This window comes from Suncus etruscus, chromosome 13, assembly GCF_024139225.1.
Source record: "Suncus etruscus isolate mSunEtr1 chromosome 13, mSunEtr1.pri.cur, whole genome shotgun sequence".
Taxonomy (NCBI): domain Eukaryota; kingdom Metazoa; phylum Chordata; class Mammalia; order Eulipotyphla; family Soricidae; genus Suncus; species Suncus etruscus.
In genome coordinates, this window is record NC_064860.1 from 48,266,683 (window position 1) to 48,272,029 (window position 5,347).

Genomic DNA, 5,347 nt, shown 5'->3' on the forward strand with positions numbered 1-5,347 from the left:
TCTCTAGATGTCAGTATAGAAGGTACCAATAGAAAGCTGAAGTTACCTGAACTCAAAACCAAGTAAGAGGCAGAAGATATAGCCAAGCAGGTAGATAGTTTTATTTGCATGTGGCCAAAACAGATTTGATCCCCAGAATCCCATATTTTTAAATATATTGTATTAATTTATTTATTTTTGTTAATATATTTATTTAGGCACTGTAATTACAAACATGTTTTTGTAATTGTAATTGTAATGGGTTTAAGTCATAAAAAAGTACACTTCCCTTCATCAGCGCAACCTTTCCACAACCAATGCCCCCCCACCCCCCATCACCCTCCAACCTTATCCCCTGCCTGTCTTCAAGACAGGCATTCTATTTCTCTCACTCACTATCATTATCATAATAGTTGTTGGTGTAGTTATTTCCTAACTGTGCTCACCAATCTTTGAAGTTCACCAAGCTTCATATCATGGGCTGGTCCTTTCAAACATCATCTCTATTATCTCTGGATATCTCACAGATGAGTAAGACTATTCTGCGTCTATCACTCTCTGATTTATTTCACTCAGCATAATAGTTTCCATGTTCATCGATGAAGAGAAAATTTTCATAGTATATAAGTACCACAGTTTTTTAGCCACTCATCTGTTGTTGGGCATCTGGGTTGTTTTCAGATTCTGGCTATTGTAAATAGAGCTTCAATGAACACAGGTGTGCAGAAGGCATTTTTGTATTGTGTTTTGTGTTCTTAGGATATATCCTAAGAGTGGTGTAGCTGGATCATATAATAGCTCAATTTCCAGGGTTTTTTTTTTTGAGGAATCTACATATTGTTTTCCATAAAGGCTGGATTAGACAGCATTCCCACCAGCAGTGGATAAGAGTTCCTTTATTCTCTCATCCCATCCAACACTCACTGCAAAGTCCCATATTATCCCCTGAAAACTGCCAAGAGTGACTCCTGATCATAGAGCTAGGATTATGCCTGAGACTTTTGGTGAGGTCCTCAAACAAACAAGTAAAATTTACACTCAAGTAAGAGATTTTTTTTTCTTTTCTTTACAGATAATTTTGACTGCTTTTATTTAAAGATGAGAATACTATTCCCAAAGTTAGTTAAGAGGTTTTGATCAACTTGTCAAAACCCAGCCAGTACTTAGCACTGTGGATTCTGGTTTTGTAGCTCAAGTTGCAGGATATGGAACACCCAGGAGCCCTTGGGAATCTACTCTGGCATTGTGCTTGATTTTCTTTTCTACAAACACAACCCCACAGCTTCTGAAAGATTGTGCCACTTCGTGCTTGTAAGCAGAGTCCTAACCACAAATTGCAGTTTGGGAATGGTTTTCCTGCTACAGGACATAAGGTTTCAGGTCATAGGAAAACAACATCAGACTAATTATTGGAGCCTTAGCTCTCGGGGACCCTTGGTAAGTTGGATGCAGCAGAATCTTTGGGGTATTTTTGTCAAGGTTGGTCCCTATGTCTGGATTCCTTTTTGCCATGATTCTCAACATACATGATTGGCAGCTTTGGTTTGTGTTATTAATGTCATTTCAGTAGCACATTGCATCTGTATGAAATGGATTTGCGAAGATAGTCCCCATATTTCTCAAAACAACCCTTTTCTTGCCCTCTTCTTTCTCAGGGAATGTTTTGGGTGAAGGTTTTTTGCTTTAGCAATATTTTAGATTTTCACTTATATATTTCTGTTTTTTATTTTATTACATTTTTACTTTATAACCAGTATATTAAGGAGCTAGTCATACATTTCAAGAATTATTTAAATTCTGGGCCCGGAGAGATAGCACAGCAGCTTTTGCCTTGCAAGCAGCCGATCCAGGACCAAAGGTGATTGGTTCGAAGATCCCGATGTCCCATATGGTTCCCTGTGCCTGCCAGTAGCTATTTCTGAGCAGACAGCCAGGAGTAACCTCTGAGAACCGCCGGTTGTGGCCTAAAAACCAAAAAAAAAAAAAAAGAATTATTTAAATTCTGATATTCAGATTGAAACTTGTGAACAAGACTTAAACTTATTATTGGTAATTAAAATTATACTATAATTAAAGAATTAAGGCTACTTATAATTTGCTATGTTACCAACATGACAGTTACTTTGGCACACAGTTAACTGGTTTAAATTAACCTGTAGCATATCTAAAAAAAATACCATCTTATCTTATACATGTGATTATTTTTTATATAAATACCCTGTCATTCTATCTAAGTATATCCTGCACCAATATTTACTACTGATGCTAATTATGATCCAGAGGAGACAATGTAACAAGGTCTGAGTTTCATATATATTTAAAAAAGAATCAAAATAGCAGAGAACATGGGAATGTGATTCTACAAATTCTCAAGAAGAAGCATAAATGAAAAACCCTTTCTTTTTAGTATCTTTTCTATCCAAGCCAAAGTCAACAACAATAGAATCAAGAGACCTGGACTTTAACATCTAAACTTAACTGGGCCTGTTCTATTGGCAGGCCAGGGAACAAAGAGTGGTGGTATACAATGCACTTTGGGAACATTGATGGAGTTGAGTTTGACACTAGTGTTGAGATTAGCCCTGATTCATTGTATATCTGAAATTCAACTATGAAGGATTTTGTCGATCACAATGGTTTCAATAAAATAAAATAAAAAAGAAAGATATCTTTCTGTCACTGTTACTACAGGCTGAATTATATATGTCCAGCTTAGCTCCTCAGTCTAAGCTATTCCATGTATGTAGCTAAAATCAATTACAGGGTTATTAGCTAAAAAATTGCTAGCAGCAATTTTCCATAAAAGTAGTTTTTATAGGTATTAAATTCATCTTGCACACTGAAGTCATCGTACATATAGAGCAAAGCCAGAGCTTTCATATTTAAGTTTATAATTTATTTAACTTTTAAACACCACTATAGTTTAGTATTAAAACAAAACAAGTGCAGGTAGTGAGTCTATTATTTATAGTCCTTCACTCATTCATGACTCATATAAAATGCCAGCAGTGTATGTAACTTACTGGGCACATAAAGAGTTGTGTTGGAATTATGTGCATGAGAAGCCATTATTCAGAGCACAGTATACAACAAAATATCAATTCACAAAAAGAAACAGTTTGACAATGAATCCCATCCATCCCAGGGTGGGGGGGATGTTTACCGTCCTTGTAAGCTTCTCTGTTGTAATATTTGTTGTTGTTTTTTCTTTTCCTGAGTTGAATTCAATACTACTAGTTCTACTTGGTCCAATTTATAGCTGCCTTCTACTTCCTTTCTCTCAGGAATGCGTTTTTCCAGCAAAAAGAGTTTATTAGGAGAGAGAAAGCTTTGTTTTTTTTTCTTTTTTTTATCTGTGATACTCATTCAATTACTTTATTTATTATTATTATCATCATCATTATTATTATTTTTATAAACCCAACTACAAACATGCTTGTAATCATGGTGCTTAAATAGAAAGAAAGTATTTCTTAAGAGAGTTTATCTTAGGGGCTGGAGAGATAGCACAGTGGTAGGGCATTTGCATTGCAAGTGGCTAACCTAGGACTGGTGTTGGTTTGAATCCGGGCATCCCATATGCTCCTCCGAGCCTGCCAGGATTGATTTCTGAGCAGAGAACCAGGAGCAACCGCCGAGCTCTGCCAGGTGTGGCCCCAAAACAGAAACAAACAAAAAAGAGAGTTTACTTTAAATTCAACAACTAGGTGACCCATTTTCATGTGTTCTTTAGTAAATTGGAAGGCCTTCATTTAAAACACACTTGCTATCTCCCTACTTGACAATCTAACCTGGAGGAGAGGTGATGACAATAGTTTGGTTGTCAAGAGTAGATATTGGCTTCAAACAACACAATGCTTTAAATAATTGTATGTCCATACACAAGAAAAGTCTTCTATTGCCTACTAAAAAAGTTTGGTCCTTCTGATCTAAAACAATGATAATGTTTCATGGCTTCTGTCCTGTTTTTTTTTTTTTTTAAATCCCTTTGATTATGGAATGTTATCATCTAGCTATCTTTTATGCTTTTGCCACATGAATTTACAGAATATTCTCTTGGACTACCTTCCATTGCAGCGTTTACATCTGCCTTTAGGATTAAATAATTTCCCCATGACTCTGGTATTACATGCACACAGATTGAATTTCTTAAACTATTCTAGGTCCTGTCTGATGAATTCTTAATTGTATTCCAGTACCCCTGCAATTGGGACACCATTCTACTATTTCATTCTACTCCTTGGCTTTCACATGTCACAAATCACATTCTTTTGTAGAACTGGCTTTTTTGTTGCACCAATTACATAAATCTTCCAGGGTTGCTGAGAGTTGATGCACAACAGCTTTACCTCTCTTTTCTTTCTTCATCCTTCCTCCTCCTCTTAATGACATATTAAAGATATCCATGAATGAGTTGGACTGGTCACTTGCTCCACCTTCTTTAATTGCCTGTTCTCATCTTTTGTCATATAAATCCCTTTTCTTTGCACCAGAGAGCACTTCACACATTTGGAAAATATGTTCAACCTCTCTCTATCATTTGGATTCTAATAAGTGTTACCTCAAGACCAGTTTTTGGCAAGTTTTTTTCAATTACATGGTATCATGATTAGCCCCCGTCAAACATCATAGTACTTTTTTTCATCATTTTATTTTGTATTTAAAGAACTGTGATTTAAAAAGTTATTAGTAGTTGAGGTTTTTTTTGTTTTGTTTTGGTTTTTTTTTTGGGCCACACCCGTTTGATGCTCAGGGATTACTCCTAGCTAAGTGCTCAGAAATTGCCCCTGGCTTGGGGAAACCATATGGGACACCGGGGGATGGAACCGCGGTCCTTCCTTGGCTAGCACTTGCAAGGCAGACATCTTACCTCTAGCACCACCTCACCGGCCCCAGTAGTTGAGTTTTATGCATATAATGATTCAAACACAAATTCCATCACCAGTGTCAACCTTTATCACCAGTGCTCCCATACTCTATCATCCATCCTTCCCTGCCTCACTTCCCACCTGCCAGCCTGACAGACACATAACAAAGTTTGGTAGTTGAAACTTAGATCTCATATTTTCAGTGTTGTTGATCTGTGATTTGGATTTACGACTCTTCCACAGTAGTCATATAACTGCAGCCCTGACTACTGTTCCTCCATTACATCCTTTCTCAACTTCTTCCTTCCTGCCTTGTTTTCTTTCTACTTCCAAAGGTCTGGCTTTTGGACACTTGAAAGTGTCTTTCTTCTGTTTTACTGTCACCATTTCTATAGCCAGTGAGAGGTAAACTGGCTGAAGTTGGTGTTGGAGAGCAGGAGGGGAGTGTATTGCTGTGTGCAGCTCAGGCCACAGAAACTTCTCCACTCTCAAATGAGAGT

At 37.1% G+C, this 5,347-nt stretch overlaps 1 pseudogene; it reads right to left on the bottom strand.

The window, feature by feature from the left end:
- Positions 1–3,047: 3,047 nt before the first annotated feature.
- On the bottom strand, positions 3,048–4,488 carry LOC126025821 (dnaJ homolog subfamily A member 1-like; annotated as a pseudogene).
- Between the last annotated feature and the right edge of the window lie 859 nt (positions 4,489–5,347).